The sequence below is a fragment of the Ctenocephalides felis genome, unplaced genomic scaffold, assembly GCF_003426905.1.
Source record: "Ctenocephalides felis isolate EL2017-DRISC unplaced genomic scaffold, ASM342690v1 CF-g0.4_SCAFFOLD_01886, whole genome shotgun sequence".
NCBI classification, from domain to species: Eukaryota; Metazoa; Arthropoda; class Insecta; order Siphonaptera; family Pulicidae; genus Ctenocephalides; species Ctenocephalides felis.
The window spans coordinates 73,398,928-73,418,867 of NW_020538040.1; the positions used below are offsets into that span (position 1 = coordinate 73,398,928).

Sequence of the window (19,940 nt, forward strand, 5' to 3'; positions counted from 1 at the left end):
AGAAGAATCCGTGAAAGTAAAAATGAAACATTTTTAATCGAATATCATAGAGAAAAAACAATTTCGTTCATTTCACTGAATATTGTATCTGGTTTCCCAAGGAATCGCTAACGCGGTTTACACACGTCTTTAAATAAACACCACGACAACGAGAGCGGGCACGGACGGCCAAGGTTTACATAGCTCATACCGCCCGCGGTGTGCCTTGTGTTTACATCGCCAGAGATCGAATTAATCCCGTCCGAAGCGTGCTGTAAACACACCGCAGAAACATTTTACTCCGACTAAATATTTATATTTCACTTTCTTTGTGCATTTGTAAAAACATACGATATACCTGTTGTATACCGATTTCGAATTGTAGTTTTCAAATCATCTTCTGCGCTTTGATCACCAGTCCGGCGTCATAATAACGAAAACGAACCACTAATAAATATACCACATAAAGGTACTTAACCGCGATCCGCGTTCTTGTCTTCGGACGCTTTTAGACCACAAGACACCATTCGTTTATACACAGAACAGATATGTATATAACCCGAGTAAATATTTTTTTATTCGGTTCGAGAATAAACGATAATATTTATCAATTGATTCTCCAACGCGATTATTGAAATAATATGATTGGATAGTGAATAAACAATCCTAATTGATTTTCGCACACTAACAACTTTAGAGATTCATATGATTAACTATACTCCTTTGACACAAAAAAATATAAATAACCACTTTTTTTAACTAAATTCTAAATTTTCCGTAAGACAAAATTTTGTTTGAAATTGTTTCAGCGAACCATCCTCTCTATAAAATAACTCAAAAAGAAATAAATAGTCTTCTTATATTTGGTGAAAAATCTAGGGAATGGGCTAAATTCCTAATTGATTTTCGCACACTAGCAACTTTAGAGATTCAGATGATTACGTATACTCTTTTGACACAAAGATATATAAATAAACAGATTTTTTTAAACTAAACTCTACTAAGTTTCCCGAAAGACTCAATTTTGTTTGAAATTGTTTCAGCAAACAATCCTCTCTATAAAATAACGCAAAAATAGTCTTCTTATATTTGGTAGAAAATCTAGGGAATCGGCTAAATACGATTCCATTTTAACCCTTTTGCAACGGATGTCGTCCATGGACGACATGTTGTGTTCGCCTTCGCTTCAAGATTTAACACTACTAAGTTAAAGTATATTGATAGCCTGATTTGACCGTAAAATGGACCGATATGATGGTAAGGCTACGTTACGTTCCAGTTTTCATACAAAATGCTACTAAATAATGTCAAAATGCCATGTATTTGTTGTGCGATAAGGCGTTTCACACATAAAATGCAACTTCTCTTATATGTTCCCTCAAGCCATATCTCAAAGATGCAGTAACATGGTTTTTTGACATGTTCGCGTGTTCTAGGCTAGGTTTTCTATCTAAAATGCCCGACTGCACAGCAACCACATAGGAGATTTTGACAGTTTTGAGTACCACTTTATATGAAAACTGCTACAAAACATAGCCTAGCCATAACATTGGTGTATTTAACGGCAGAATCGGCCCCTGAGAATTCTAGTCTTCTATTGTAATTTCTAGTTCATTAGAGCGTAATTTTTAATATTTTGACACATTTTTATTGATGATGATAAATATATCTTAAAACTGAGCGGCACGCTGCTCCCGTACAGCAGCGGCACTCCTGCGGAAAGCGATTTTTTTTACAAAAATTCTTTAACCAGTTGACTGCGGCGTCCTCATTGAACTGGCAATTTTGTGTCGTCAGAATCGAAGTAAAATGTAATTGAATTTTTTTGAAATTTGATAAGTTTTTAAATACAATCTAAATGGCCATGAATAATATTTGAATAATTTTTTAGCCAATCTACTCGTCAAAATTCTGCTATTTCTCCACTGACGAGTATATTCGTCATTCACAGTCAACTGGTTAAATGACATTGCATGTATATATTATAATTATCTGAAAATTAACTAAAAATGTATTCAAATATTATTCATATAATTATGTGACAACTAAAAGCACTGTATTTGCAAGTCACGCGCTGTATATTTAAAAGTCAAACATATGCCATCATAATTCAAAATTCAAATAAAATTGTATGCACATACGATATACATATTCTAATGAATACGAATGACTGATCGATTTTGCATAATTAACAAGAGGGAAAAATATTATCAATTTATAATTAGTGTGATATTAGCGAATATATTCACAATTATTTGATTCACACCACAACCGGCGCAGCAGTCGCAAATACATCATAAAGTAATGGTTTAAATAACAAACTATTAATTTTAGAGCAATGAACATGTTTTAAATGCCAAATATATGCAGCATTTTAATTAAATTATAACGAGGTAATATTGTTAATCACAACAACGGATTCGCTAAAATTATAAAATATATGCAGAACAGTGCAATGAAAATTTCATATTTTAACTTGACATGTGTGTAAAACAGACAAAAATCAACATATTGTGGTGTCCATATTCGTTTTATACAATGTATGGTAACAAAAATATAATATCCCAAAACAAAAGTTAAAACAATATTTTTAACTATCAAATTGATTTAAAATATTCAAAAACACGACAGAAATATACATACACATATGTATATAATATGAAAATGAAAGAAAAGATAAGTAACAGTATGCAAAAATAATAATACACTGACGATGAATAACTGTAAATTGAGATGTTTTTATTCAAGAATAAAAAATCAATGTAATTATTAATAGGATATAGAAAAACTTAACACAATATAATAGTTCTTCCTCGTTTAAGTACAGCATTATAACGGTGCAAATGCACAGCGTAAAAATTCACATACCGCGCAAAAAATCGCATGAAGAGTTTACTCGACTTTTCTAGTATATAATTATTCAATTTTAAATGAATTTTTTAATTAATCGAGTATTTATATAAACAGTTGACACGTGCAATTATTTGTGCATGTTTGCGTTCCGAGCTTGTGTAATTGTGGGTCATGCAAATATTGCATACATCATGGGAATAAAATATATATCCTTACACTACTATACAATTTTGCTAATCGATTAGCAAACTTTTTTCAGCTATACAAGATAACCGTTGAGTATTGAAGCGTTATATGTCGTAATAAACTATATTTAATATGCAGTTTAAGTTAAGCCTTTAACCAAAGATTTGTAACATTCTGATCATAGTTTCATAAAGCAAAAGTATTGATACCAAACAAATATAAATTAAGATAAGAATCAAGCCACTGCTTCTCATGTAATAAATTTTGTCATCGACAGAGACGAGACCATCATCAACCTCGGCGCTTAACCGTTACGCCATGAAAAACGAATGTTAGAGATCTAATTATAAGCACCTTTATGTCATCTTCTTCTCCGTTTGTTCTGTTTATATATAATACGCAATTTAAGAAAAAAACGTATAAAATCAATGTTGCGTCGCAAAGAATAAAGTATAGAACAGAACGTTTTACTTCTCAACTCTTCGGATATTGAGAATGTAAACAATCCGGAATATTACCGACCATTAAATCTTCTTCTTCGGCAAAGAAAAGATGTGAACATAATTACGGGTCCGTGTTAGTTCAGTGTTTTCAATTGACTCGCGCCATATAACCCAGATTCCCTCGTCGTTTTCTACTTATCGTCGAAATGCATCACAAAGTTTAATAAGAGCGACGCTGTATCAATATTAATTATGTTAAGTGCACATTATATATGCAATAGAGGAAGCAGGGGATGGATGAACCGAGGACATGATAGACTGATAGATTAACAGTAAATCAACACATCTGAACTGCACTGCGCATTGTTTAATTTTCAAATTGAATAACGTTCATATTACGGACAAACTAAATATACTCATCGTACAAGTAAAACGGTTTATTGAAAATGTTTCTTGCAAAGCTTGAAAAATCATAAATTAATTAATTTGCCGTCTATGTAGGTAAGACCAGGGGTACGGAAGTAACAATCGTCATAACAGCTAAACTATACTGATATTGAAACAGGGTACAAAGTGAAAAAGATGAAGTATGTTTGTTAGAACAAGTTTACATCAGTGGTTTCTGGATCCGCGCATAACCGATAATCATCAGTTTTTGACAGATTTTAAAGAAAAAATGTATAATAACACTAGTCGTGATTTTGGCATATTAGTTAGAAGAAGAAAAATCATCGCATAGTTCATATTTTTTCTTGTTAACCTTGTTATTTATTGTTATATTATATTTATAGACTTTGTGATTGTTTGAATGATTATGTTATGATGTGTCACAATTTTCTGATATAATAATAGTTGTTATAATCCATTTTGGTGTTGTTACCTATTATTTTATAACCTAAGAAAGAAGAAAACTTATCTTGTGTGATTTGAGGTTATGAGGATTATACATAATAATCCATCGTATTTAAAGACAGTATTTCAGTATTTCCACGTAAAAAAATATTCAAGTTACATAATTAAACAAAATTATTGCTTATCAAAAAAAGCAACCATTCAAGTCTCCCCTACATAAAAGATAATGAAGAAATGAAGTAATACACCATAGTTCCGAAATGTCTAAAATAAAATTATAAATTTTTAAAAACATAATTGATGCCATTCCAATTTCATGTTTCGAGTACTTACATGATTATTATTTTAATATACATTTTTAATTATACCGCGTTTAGATAATCGCGTCTTAAGCAAGAAAGCATATTATGAGTGATAGAGACAACATATTTCGAATGTCTGAATTTTATATTACTTATTCACTTAAAATGACATAAAATTATATGTCGAAACGTATGTAAAAATAAAGATTCTATAAAATCTTTTCATTAATTATTTCATATATGCCTTCCAAAGTTTGTTACTTGTATATATTTAATATTTTTTCAACTTTTGCTACTAATTGTAAGTAGTTTTCCACAAATTTTTAAAAAATCTGACAACAGTTGTGAGATTTGCTTAGAATCAATTTTCCAACAAGTCAATAAAAGCTTCTACCGCCTGGTAATTAAATTTAGAAACAAAATATAATTTGTTTAAAAACTGCTTGTGTTATCTTGTTCAAGAACTGATTTGGTTTGCGCCAAAAGCAGTTCAAATGAAGACCAAAAACTAAATAACATTTGAGACGATGGTATAACACTTTTTACTGTAATTTGCGCTTAAAGCAGCCACCATTTAATAAAAACTTACGAAAAAAAAACATGTTTTATTAAAGAGACGACATGAAACTTGATAAAAGTCCAGGGGTCATTAAAAAATATTAGGTTTACCTCAATATGAAAAAAAAATAATGCTATATACTAGGAAAATAGGCAAAATATTTGATAAATTCAATATTAGAGAAATTCTAAAATATGTTGTTAAAATAAAAGTAATATATTGTACATAATTGAAATATTATATTGGAATTTTACGAAAGAGATCGTTTGGTAATTGGAAACATATTCCGTAAGATCAAAAAATCGGTAATCCTGATTTATAGAAAATAGATAAAATGAATTGTGCTGCACGATATCTGTTCATAAATATCTACAAATTTTATAACAATTATAAAGTTAGGAATAATAATAATAAATAGTCTGCCCAAAGATAGGTCCATGGTATGTGTAAGGAATATGATAGTTTATATAAACTTTAACAGCTCGACATCATCATTTCTACGAACTATAGCCGTGTCTCTATTCTGTTTTAGATAATGGCACTGCTCCAGCATATGGGTTAAACTAAAAAGTTGGTCAGTCCATCCCGATCTCTCCTACTTATGTACATAGCAGAACCTCCCAGACTTATTTCCGACAAAGCTCTGAACATAATTATCATACAATATGACAGAGAACACGGGTGAGCACACACGCTGCGTGCCTTCAAAGTTTAATTAATAATTTTATTATTTGTATAACTAACTGCGGAACTATTGATATTACGAGACCATTTATAAGCTACGGAAGTCATTTATAATGTCAAAACATGAATAATAAATCGTAAAGGTAGAAAAATTAAGACATCTATTCTAAATCATTTGCTGGCGAACTAAAATTAATCATACCTTAATTACTCAGCAGCTGCGGTGATCGAACAGCGCCTGGAGGCCGGATCCATCAGGATTCTGAAACAATGAACAATATGATGTATATTAACTACACAATTGAATACTAAAATTACATACAGTATAACCATGTTCTATAGCAATGCTACAAATCTAACTATAATAGAAATAAGAAAATCTGGCCCAAATCATACTACACATATAATCTTACACTGGAAGTTCTATACAAAATCATATTTGATGCAACGCAAATCAAATTATTAATAATCTCTAATTTTTATCCACAAGTGCAAATTCATCTGCATGTCCTTTAGAGTTATTTTTCTCACAAAACAAATACTAGCATCACATATTATTAACAGAAAATTTATCATTTATCGATGAACCACACACTTCTTGTTTAAAATAAACAAAATTACATATCATGTAATTTCACTTCCTTGTATTGATTCTTCTTATCGAAACGCGTTTGAAATCTTGTGAATTTTCCAAGGAATATTTCGATTAAAGGAAATGCAAATAAACGGATTTCTATCTACACCAATATTTAATACTAAATATGATATTTTAGAATTCAATCCCATTAAATATTTATTGTGAGTATATTAAACTTGCATATATAATTTTGATTCTGATATTTTATCAGAGAGAACTTTATCTCTATTATTAAAATCCCTTAGGGTAAGTCATAGTATTCGTAAAAAAATATTTTTTTTTACATAGTTTTATGTTTCAAAGCCTTCTGGACATTTTTGGCATACCTTAGAGACTAAATCTAAGGCGTAGACAAAATTTATGTATATGAATGTGCGTGCGTGTGTGTGCGGATACAATTTTTCCTCGACGATTTCGAGAACACGGATCCACCGATTTGAAAGATTCAAAAAAACATTAGATTCATATTGATAGGATAAACGTGCTAATTAGTTTTTGACCGAGTTAGGTTCAGCCATTTTCAAAATACGGGACAAAAAGTGCCAAAAACTGCAGTTTTTTTAAAGAACTGGGCGTCCGATTCAAATAATTCAAAAAACATTTTACATGTTTTGACAAAATGGAGAACAGATTAAATTTTTGGGAAGGCGGGTCTAACGGTTTCGAAGATCCAATGAAAAAAGTAAAAAAATGCCATTTGGCGGTTAACAATGTTGATATGGACATCAAATTATCAAATATTTTAGAAGTTTTAATAATATTTACAAATTTCTATTTGTAATTTCATACTTTTATTACATTTAGGTCTATTTTTTCACATTTACTCTAAGCATCTATTATAATCAAATTATAATGTTATCCTATTTTTATATCGTTAACAATCTCTGCGCATTGTTTTATCTAACAGATTGCAGAATGAAATGAATTAAAAAAATGTTTTTACATAACGTGAAAAAATAATATTATGGTACCTTTGCTAAATTAATTCAGCGGCGTGTACATATCAAGTTGTGGTACATCTCATATTGCAGGAAATTTGTTATTTTACTAGTTTAATGCATTCCAAACGGTAACAAATAAAACACAATAACACTCAAATCATTAATTATTATGATTTTATACTATGTGCTGAATAAATGAGATAAAAGCAACATGTTTTTTGTGCATTGATGGCATTGAGCCATAGTCTGACTCTAAAGTATGCCAAAATGTTCAGAAGGCTTTAAAATGTAAAAATATTTAAAAAAAATTTTAATTTTTTTTTGCGAATACTATTTGCGAATTTAAAAAAAAAATATTTTTTTGCGAATACTATTAACTTACCCTAAGGAATCATAATATTATAGAAAAAGTTCTCTCTGATAAAATATGGTGTAGGAGTAACTTAGTTCATACTTTCAACGTGCCCAATAAAAACACAGAAAAGACTGAATATTGAAGGTTTATATCAACTTTCTCTGTTACTGTATCAGCCCAAACGAATCGATTTATATAGCCAAAGTCCAAATTAATAGCACGCGACACAGTTATTCCATTAGTGGACAAGCATCATCCACAACTATGTGTAGCCACAGGGCAGTAAATCATAATTAAAATTTCAATCCTGTGTTCAAATCAATCTAAAACGGCGTTTTTAAACGTTTTGTGATTTACAGTTGCGTTCATTAAATAAATTATAGAGAAAATGTGTAAACGCTGTATTGATAGGGACGAATGTCGTTTTGTGGTGGATTTCGAATAAAAAAATACATTAATAAAACAATGTGTGGGGCTTGCATAGTTGGGGTTCAGAATTGGAAAACAAATAATACGCGTTTTACTGAAATAATACTAGCTTTTTGTCAATTTCGTTCAAACTAATCATCGGTGAAAAAATGGTTTTATACCATGCAATTCAGTTAATATTTCATCCAAACTGAGGAGTTTATTCGATCTCATAGTCATTCTCAAATTATACATAATTTTTATGCTACCAAAATTTGAAAAAAAGAATAATAATATTTTTGTTAGAAAATCACACATTTTTGTGATGCCTTAGTCTGCAACACCTTTCACTAAAACAATTTTTTTATTTATATTTATTAATTCTTAATTTTTGTTACTTATTATATACATATACTGTATACTTTTTTGATTTTTTTTATTACCTAAAGTTCAAGTTGAGTTTAAGCAAACAGTTTTGTATCATAAGACTCAAGTCTTGATTGACAAATTGACAAATAAAGATAATTTTTTTCTTGTTGTAATATAACTAAATAGCATTAATGATTTTTATCATTTTAATCATTTTTAGCATTTTAGCATTTAAGCAGCATAATCATCTCACTTTCTTAAAACTTTTGAATTTTTATAATTTTTCAAGCAGCATAATCATCTCACTTTCTTAAAACTTCTGAATTTTTTAACTTTTAACTGAATTAGGTATAGTTTGATACCATCATAATCATTGAATTGCTTATCATTTAAGATCGAAACAAAAAGTAGTCAGAAAGTGCAAGATCAGTACTATATAATAGGTGTGACAAAATATTACAACGAATCCAAAAACTGCTTCGATTTGTCAATTTAGGCCTCTTTCCTTCAACTGTGTTATTTCGTAAGTTGCTCAATGTAGACATCAGAATTGATAGTTCGGTTGCATTGTAAGAGTAAAAATAAACTATTTCATTGTCTGAACGACCAGAGCGTTTTTCATCTTTGAATGTAAAATCACCAGAACAAAATTTGGCAAACCAATTTTGACACTGCCCTTTTTCTAAGACTTCATCACCGTAAACAGCTTTAACCCTTTCCATTCGGATGCCACCGGTCTGGTGGCAAAATACATTACACGCAATTCGCGAGTGGAAAGGGTTGTTAGCTTTTTGTGAGCTTAAGTTCCTTTTTTACCTTTACAAGAATGAAAAAGCAACATCATAAAGTTTTGATGTAATTTTCCCTCTTTTAAAGAACGCCAAACAAAAACTAAGCAATCGATCAAAAAACTCTTTTTTCCTAATGGACATCTAAACTCCTAACTATCCATTAAAAGAAATCTACAAACTCAATTAAAACCACCTAAACTGAAAACCGCACTTACTTTGTTGCCAACCTGATATATAATGCCTTCTTATTTATTCTATTACGTTATATATTTTAAATTTTGCACACGAATGTACAATCTAATATACCACGAGCATATTTATCCTTTAAAGTTTCGCTAAAATATTGGCCAAGTTAAATACATGTTCGAAGAAAATGCGAAGCGTTTTCGTGGAGTGAGTCGATGATGCAACATCTAGCAAGTGGCAAAACTCTCACGAGAGATTTCGAACTCGCTGTCAAAACTCGCACCATCTTAACCCTAAATTGAAAACATTCAATTTCGCTAACATCTAAAATGATCTCTATTCAAAATAAGTTAAAAAGCTGTAGGAAGAGCAACAATAAGCTGTAAGAATACATGAGTCGGTATTCTGCTTTCTTTAGATACCAGTGTTGCACAATACTAGAAATCTGAATATAAATTTTCTTTTCCTTCAAACATATTTTTGGGTGAAAGTAAAAAAAAACATGTCAAGGATTATAAACGCATGTTTTAAAAAACCTGTATATAATTTTATGACTTTATTAATGTATAAGTTTATTAAGTATTACCATAATCTATATATTATATTTGTATTATAAATTATGTTGTTTTAAGACGAACATTTTTCAGTATTCCATTTATCCTGCCACAGAAAATGATAATGCCACATATATGAAAGACACAAACGAAACAGTCATTTTAATCAAGTCGTTTCTTTTCATCTTTGATTATATGTTATTTTCATCAAACAGAGCAACAGAAAAGCAACAATGCTTTACCACTGGGTCGGTAAATTTATTTAAACTTGTACATAATGGATTAGTCTTTAATTTTCGTTATTCAATAATTGGTCGATTTTTATAATCGGCAAAGTAGATGGATATTATGTAATTAGTTTTGTTATTAATGTATTTCTATTTAATTTGTTATTCAGATAAATTATTTTGTTTGTTATTTTGCTATAGGTTGAACATTAGTAGTTAATTACCAGCAATTAGTTTTTGCGTAGATAATTCACCTTGATCATAACGATCATTTGTCTTCAAAAGTGTGCGCTGGGTACGGTTGTGACATGTAATTCTTGTCCTTTTCGGATCAAGATTAAACAGAAATTTTAAATTAACCAACAATAAGACAAATTGCGAAAAAGAGAAAGAAAAATTCAATATAAGAAAAAAAAGTTTTACGAAGATTTCTTATTTTACTTTGTTTAAAAAATTATGTTTTGTTATATATATTTTTATATTATATTCATAAGCTTTGTTTGAATGATTATGTTTTGTTGTGTTACATATTTCTGACAATAAAAGTTATTTTGTTGTTTATGCCTATTATTTTTAACCTATTTTTATGCCTGTCACAACCGTCCTTAAAGATTTGGACGGTTACCATTTCCCTCTCGTTTAATATTATTATTAATACTACTATTCACGTTTTTATACACTTTTATACATTTTTCATTCCAAAATTCTTTCTCTTCTCTCCAAAGAAGTCGATCATCTGCATTCTTTTTCTTTGTAGTTCTTTCAGACCTTCTATTTTGCCTTAGAAGACGTTATGCAGCAGATACTCTTTTTGAATACGTTTCCGATCCAGTTTCCTTTTTATAATCGGGCTCAGTAGCGTTCTTTTTTCTTCAACTCTCTTCAGCACTTCTTCATTTGTCATTTTATTTATCTACTTTATCTTCTCTATTCGCTTCATCACCACATTTCAAAACACTGCAGATAGTTTTTGTCGGCCATTCTTCGAGTCCATGTCTCTGATCTGTGCAGAAGTTTGGCTCTACTAGGTTTTTCGAGGCTGAGTTTGTTCGTCACAAACGTGCTCTTTTCGTGCCTTAAGTATTGTATTTTTCTTGGATTTGATAAATAAAAATCATTCATCAACAAAAGGAAAAACCAATTAACAAAACAAATATTTTCTTTAAAAATTCGATTACTACGGACCATCGACTTGTTCATCACTTGCGACCGGCGCTAGAGCGAATCGTTCTTGGAAATTGAGATAATAATAACCGTCTTGGGGCACTCGGAGCCTCGAGTTGGCCGCTTTCGCGAAATAAGGGCGCGTCTGAATGCGCCCATTGTCCGCGTTACAATGCACAATCGAATAAAATGTGTGTATTTAAGAAAGGAGTCTAGTGTAGAAAGGGATTCGGCGTTCAATTAAATCCTGTATCACTAAAGTGAACGGCAACACTCGAGGGATGCGAACTGAAAATGGCTTCGTAAAAAGTACAATATGACAACAAAGTCAGATAAAGACGTTTTCATATGTTGATATACATACGTGGTTGTATATACACATACAGCTATAACGTATGGAACAGTGGAAGTATGAAAATTTTGAACAAATCAGTTCGAACAATTTTAGGTTGCATCGAGCATGAATATTTTGCTAAGTTAACTAGCATGCACTAACAATAACGTTAAAAAGTTGATAACTTGCGATGTTTTGATTCTGACTCAATCTCAATCTGAATTTATTTTTAAACAAATAATATATTTCATTCAACACTTAAAAAGTAATATTAGAAATCAATCAACCAACTTAAAATATAAGTTTATAAATTAAGTTCCTACCTATGCCCTACATCAACGCTAAATGTTTTATGTGTTCCAGAGGTGAAGTAATCATTTCAATAGCATAATATATTCAGTATATAAATCTACAAATCAAAACGGTGTCTACACTAGGTGTATTATCAATAAAATTGCAAATCGACAGCATTTTAAATAAATGGTGCAAGTTATACAAACTAAGCAAATGATTTGAAAACAAATTTTATAGTGTTATTTTTGTAAAAGAGTCCAACTTCATGTGGTTTAATTTTACTCATACAAATATCAACATCTTTTGTTAATGTTATGTCACTAAATGAGACATTATTTGTTACATAATTAAAAAAAAATTAAGTAATGATATTCTCTAGTTAAAGTGTATAATATAAAGATACTTCAAATATAATTTAATTGGCGAGAAAAGCTAAATTACGTATAAATGAATGCTACAATATGTATCTCTATTCATATTTGAATAATATAAAACTCTGTAGCTTATTCTTGAAAGCAATGTAGATATTTTTTTAAAATCTCGAATTGGATCAGAAACTAATTTTATTAATTCTAAAGCTTCCAATTGCAACTAACCGTAGTATAAAATAATATAAAATCCTATCAAATGACAACAATAAAATACTTGAAACTCTATAAAAGAAATATACCAATAAATATAAATAAATCAATAATATTTACATTGCTCTTGAAGTATTTGTTTTCGTCTTAATGCATTTATAAAATGTCTTCGATTTCTCACGGGCGCTTAGTGAAAGCTATGAGTTTGTTTAGACAGATTTTAGGCGAGAAAAAATAAAGACTCAAGTGCAAGTTCTTATTAAATATTCTTTGAGATTTAAATGGCTCTTAGAATAACTGTTTACCAATCGTATTACGATAAGACCTCACAGATTTAAATCGCGCGACGTTGCCTAATACGTCAACAAATAAAGATGTTTGAAGAAAAATTAAAAATATTTACATATTTAATAGTATTTACACACTTTTTGCCAGCTTGAAAGCACACTTATTATAAAAATAATGTATTGTTCTCAAGTATTGTATTTCAAATAAATAGTTATTCCAATTCTGCTGATGAATATTGCTGAAAATACTGGATCAAGGTTATATATAGTGTTATCTCAGTAAAAATGTACCCATGGAATTTATATTTTTCATTGGTTGAATAATGAAGCTAATATTTCGTAAAAGCCCTTTAAAATTAAAAATAAGACATTGGACCTGCTGACAGTCTAATTTTATCCCGCTTATAGGGTAAAAAGAACCAGGTGACAAATTTTTGAAAAACAGCAAAAAAAACACATTTCTACAATGATAAATTAGCTGGGAGTATTACTGAACATACTCAGATAGTTTTTTGTTTGACATGTGTTATTTATTGTGATACAATTGGTTTAGTTTTCACTATATTATTGCTCAAATTCAAAATGGACTTTTGTGCACCACCCTACCCTATATCATTAATATTAAAGAAAAAGCTAAAAATAAATTTGTGAAGAGAAATTGTTCAAACATTCCAATGTTTGAACTTTTTTATTAATAAATAAAATATCAAAATATATGAAACTAAGAATTCTTTTTGAATTTGAGCAAAAATCTAAGAATAAATTCTTAATAGTGTAGAAAACCTGTTAGAAAACTATTGAGAAAATCAAAATAATAAAATTTCCCGATTATCATATTCGATGCTACTGTTACAAGAAATGTTATTATAGTATATTATTATATATAAAGCAGCATAAATCTTTTCATTGATCATATTATATATGCACGAAGGGTACTACTAAGAGAAAAGCATGTATTAAAAGCCTTTGTTTCGACGCAAAGTGTTTATATAAGTTTACTCATAGTCCGTAAAGAGGCTCTTGCGGTTTAGGTGAGTGTGAATAACATTACCGCGCGATCGTACCAAAACAATTTGAATTACGCTTCGGATGCCAGAAAGTATCGGGAACGTTGGAAAGTTAAAAATACTGTTGACTTTTCTTTAAAACTCACGCACCAGCAAGCCAGATTCCTTTGCATCGGCATAACTTGCGATGAATTCGAACCGTAATATTGACTGAATGTAAACACCGAGGAAAACTTCGGGAGTGAACTTGCCAAGTAACAAATTGCTCATGGACTACATACGTAAGATATGTTTACATTGTGAAGTTAATGTCGAACGAAGAGTGAAATATATGCAATGAACCCTACCACTGCTGCAGCACGATTATCATCAGACAGATCATCGCGTCAAATATTGTTCTGTGCAGACTGCATGGAACTTTCGAAATATGCATCTATTTCGTCATTCATGAGGATAAAGAGAAATATACGTAACAATTTTAAAACATGGAAAGAGGAGTCTGTAGCGCTGTGGAAAGCCTCTGGCTTCATAGTTACGAAGTCCCAGGTTACTCCTGGTATCAAGCAGTAGTGATATCCATGTTCACAAAGATGAAAATATGTTTCCCAACAAAAGTAGGAATTTCTGCATCATGTTGCAAAACAAATCATCACTATTAGATAAAATTTAATAAAATATATCAAACACATACGAAGATGACAAATATTGGGTTGCCTTCTAAAAGACAATTTAGTTAAGAAGTATCATCACAGCAGTTCTTATGTTCCAACAAATTTAAAAAAAAATTAACAAAAATTGCAAAGCGAATCAAATTGTATAGGGGAGCTAGTGGCTTGCTGTAATAGTTTTTGCTTAAATTAATATATCTTGGAATCCAATGATTATATTTTTACGAAATAAAGATGGATGGATGCTGCAACTATTCCTATATTGAATCATGTAAAAATAATTCAGTAACTGTTTCTTATTATTTCACAATTAATCATTTTTCAGAAAAAATAACCGGTGTTACAACTTACCCCGTGGCTAGTTGTAACATCTACTGGGGCAATAAGTAGTAACGACAAAAAACAACAATAATATTTCTGGTAATTTGCTCATTTTTAAATGACTTGTTTCTAAGTAATTATTTTCATAAACCAACGCAAACTATAGTTAATACAAATAAAATATATGATGCCACCTGTGATATCTATCAAAAATCAATGCAAACTGCAATTAATATCACTATACACATAAAAGATATAGTGTCTTCATAATTATATAATTCTAGTATGTTGCAACTAACCCCCCAGATTTTCTTACATTAATCAAAATAACTAGTTAAAAATTTTGCAATCACAAAAATTGTTACACATTATCAAGGACTAATAAATTTGAAATGAAGTAGGATATATAAAATTTAAATTTAATCGAATAATTTTATTTTGCCTGACAACAATGACACACTTGCACACTTCTGTTTACAGCGTCGTTAGTAAGTAATAACTGACCCTTGATACTCAATTTTATTCTACAAATGTGAGGCATACAAGTTATCAAAAATTTTTAATAAAAATTTGATGTTATAGTATTTCACTCCCACTTTTACTAACCTAAATGCTTATAAATTATTTCTATTCATCTTATAATTGTTTATATGTTTCATATATGTTTATTCGTTAAAAATAAAATATTAAATAAAATAGTAAAAAATTACATTAATCAAAATACAATTAAAAAAAGCTTGCACGATGTGATTTATTTATTTTAGGTGTGTTATTACAAAAAAATAGGTTAAGGTTAACCATCATCAGCGTTATTGATAAATTCAAAAATATAAAAAATTACATCCGTTATTGACAAAAGCTAATTTTCGATTTCAGCAATTTTAAATCATCTTATAATAATGTTGATCGAGATGTAAATGGTACGAGATCCACAGCGGGATATGGTTATTTAAACACAAAACATTTCTGCTAATATAGAACATTTCAAGATAATTTTACACGTACAGATGTTATATATATATATATATATATATATATATATATATATATATATATATATATATATATATATATAATAGGAGTACATAAATAATCTGGAGTATGAAATATGAAAGCAATTAACATCCCTTTTCCTGTTCCTTCAGAATTAACCCGTTCCCATTTGCGAAGACAAGAAGTGGAGCATCCATGTCGTTAAAGCGCGCCGTTTGTTTCGATTCTCGTAAAGATCATGTTGAAAAATCAAATTAAAATAATCCACAATTGAAGTGATTCCATGCAGAATCAAAACTTTGATGTTTGTATTTTAATGAGAAATCTCACTGAATTATGCAAAAACATTCAACAACAACTGTATTAATAAGGATCCTTCGCAATAAGAGGAATTAATTACCTTTGAAATGTATCAGAGAAAAGCAAATACTCAATGTTCAAAGCACGAATATTATAGCTTATAATTATTTTGATTACGCATTGAAATACGTCATTATCTATTTTATATGACAGCATCCAAAATAACTACTAACAGATCGTTTCAAAATGTTTCGTCAAATGCTAATAAAAACAAATAATGAGAAAAAAAAGGCTTAGATGCACTTGAATAATTAATTTAATTATTTACATAGCAAAATTCTGCGGTCGCAAAAATTTTTAATAAAACTAGAACTGAATTTTCCACAGTTGCTAATATGGCATTAAATGAATTTCTGCCATTAAACAACACATATTTCCTATTCCCAGCTTTAATATATATTTAATCCCAATATCGTTTAATGCTAAAAAATGTTGAGGAGGACTTTATTACATACCACCAAAAATTTTTAATTTTTTTTTTATATTTGTATAGAGTCGTCATGAATGAGGTCGCGAATGACAAAAGTTTAGAAATCCTTACTTAGAAGTAAAAATGAAATTTAATCAAATCTTATAGAATATATGAATTAGAAAAAAGAAGCTATCCACAAGTCAAGTCAATATAAAATATATTTGATTACATTTAATTGATTAGAATAAATAATAAATATCATTCTGCCAAGAAAATGCTGTATAATAATAAAATTTTGATACAAAGCACAATTATAACTTTTAGCATAAGTCTTCTCTTTAGTAATCCAATAATACATAAGAACGCGAACATAGAATATTCATTGGGGTGTAATTCAGGCGTGTTCTGTTAAGAATTTCATAATTTATATATTTTCTTTGTATATTCATTTAAATTTTGTATAAATGTAAATCAAGCTGTAAAATATTTATACTTACATCGAATCTATTCAGAATCATAGCAGACATAAAATATTTTATAAATAAGTATATTCTTTCTATAAGATTAATTTACTATGCGCTACCGTTTTGCCTTTAATCACTAACCACGACTGAACATATAATGTTGCACAAACATTCCTTCCTTATTATTTAATATAAAATATAATGCTATATTACTGTGTATATGATGCAAATAATCCCGCAAAGAAAATTAATAAGCAGTTGAACGCAATATCAATATGTGATATTGAAGAATTCCAATAACATAGTTATAAATAATATATTGGTACAAAAAACCAACAAACTCTTCGATATCTTAATTATCACTCTTATCATCCATTAAAAATAAATATAGGTCCTATAATTGATTTAACTGACCACGCAATAAATTTATCGGACAAAATGTATTGGGACACAAATATGAAGTTAATTCGAACGACTTAAAAATCTCATCTATCAAATGAACTGCCTTGATTGTAATTAAAATTACACCGTAGAAACGAGCCAGAATTCAATGAAAAGATTACAACACAAAAATATTTTTTAAAAATTTAGACAATTTTAAACTATGCTCACTAACCACATTAATACTTGAAAACACAATATGGATTTTTTAACTCGATTGCAGTACAATTTGAAGAAAATTTATTCAAAAGACGCGTTATGGAAGGATCTTTTGTAATCATTTATAATAATAGAAATATAAATAAAATACAATAAATTTTTTTGTCTAGATTATATTTCCAAATTTCTCACAAAATAATAAAAAATGTGCAAAATATCTGCAATTTAATATAATATTTTTTAAAAAATCCTTCAACATTATGTCTCCAACTAGTACATATCTTGTACACTTACTCTTTTGAAGTAATTTTAGAATAAAGTTAGAAAATGATGATGATAATGGAGAAAAGGGACCACTTTAGTTTATGTAAAAAATATGGTTATAATATATAAACACATAGTGGCCACGGGCGGATGCATTTCTCTACATTTTTTTAAATTATAAAATAGTGACTACTGACAAATAGTACTGCGTTGCAGTTTATAATTTCATACTAGCTACTTTACATTATAACTATTATGGGTTAGTTTTGTTCTAAAAATTTCATATTCACTGATTATGGCGTTGAATTTTACGTCTAAACGTATGGAATGATAAAGATGTTTTAAAAATCGTTATATTATCTTTTCTACTTGGTGTTACACCCTCCAAATCAACATTAAATTAAACTATGCTCAACATAAAATTTCAGCTAAACATAAAATTGAATTGAATGAAAGATATAAATAAGTAATTAACAAACATATGAATTATTCTAGGGCTCTACAAAGCAATGTAGCAAGTCCTATATTATTTTTATATCTTTGAGTGATACTAAATATAGAGAGGGAATATATGAATAAAATCGCTTCATAATATTTCTAACAAAAACGCAATTTTCCGGCGCGGCGAACCATTTGTAATGTGTATTTGTTTCTGTGACAACCCTCGCATCTGCGCTCGCCGCAAGAAGAAAGGAGTGGAAATCATAAAAGGCACTTTTCGGTGCGTTTGATCATTCAGATCACGCAGCCCTAGTGCATCGCAGTCGCGTCTCGGCCTTAAATTTAACGCCCGCCGCTGCCGCTGCCGCCGACGCCGACGCTGCGAAAGCGTTTCGACGGAAATATGTTTTCATTTTCGGTGATGTACGTACGTCATCAGTCTTCGCGAAACCACCCCCGTGGGTGTAGTTACACGGGGCTCTACGGTTTACACGACGCAGTCTTAACAATAGACCAAGAGGCTGCCATTATAGAGTGCATGCATAAGGTGTTTCATTTCTTTCAGAACAAATATATAGAAATGGAAAATAATATACTACGACTCAATGGAATGTGAATTTTGCTGCTTGATGGCTGACTGGAATTCTATTTTTATTAATTTTAGTAATTATAGAAGCGATACATTTGAATGTTCTTACTCTTTTATTATCATTGAGTAGACAACTATGCATCAAACAAAATATCAACTTCAAAAACCTATAGCATAAAACTATATTTAGAAGTGAAAATTTAATCAGTTCTTCATTTTGTCAATACCAATAAAATGTTTTTTAAATCATTCAAATCAGACGCTCCGTTACCTCAAAAACTAAATTAAAATTTTTAGTACTTTTTGCATCGTATCTTAGAAGCGGCTGGACCTGCCTTTGCCAAAAACTAATCAGCACGTCTCCCCGTCGACACAAATTGAATGTTTTTTGAACTATTCTAATCAGTTGATCTGTGTTCCCAAAATTCTCGAAAAATTTGGATCCGAACAAACACACATACACATACTATAACGTTTTCTAAAGTATGCCAAAATGTTCAGAAACCTTTGGAACTTGAAGATATGTAAAAATTTTCATTTTCAATTTTTTTTCGATTACTATAACTTACCCTACGGGAAGTTAATAAAGCTAATGTTTTGGCACAAAAATTATTTTAGCCGAAAGCCCTAGTTGACCAGTAAGGAAAAATTTATCTGAATTTTTAATTTTGTCAAAGCATTCAGCAAACATAAAATAAGAACCAAAACATCATTTTATTTAAATAATTACATTATGATATATTATCATTAGTTTGAATTTCGAATACAAAGCTGAGCAAAGTGAAAATGCTTCATGTATTGTTCCTAGCAGGAATAAAAACGCATAAAGAACAAT

The 19,940-nt window shown here is 29.7% G+C and overlaps 1 protein-coding gene across 1 annotated transcript in view; it reads right to left on the bottom strand.

The window, feature by feature from the left end:
• LOC113375319 (leucine-rich repeat and immunoglobulin-like domain-containing nogo receptor-interacting protein 3) overlaps window positions 1–19,940 on the bottom strand; it is a 341,130-nt gene that overhangs the window by 105,890 nt on the left and 215,300 nt on the right. Inside the window, exon 3 of the mRNA XM_026615254.1 lies at window positions 6,061–6,120. The gene's annotated coding sequence lies outside the window, so the exon portion shown is untranslated. The remainder of the gene's footprint in view (window positions 1–6,060; window positions 6,121–19,940) is intronic.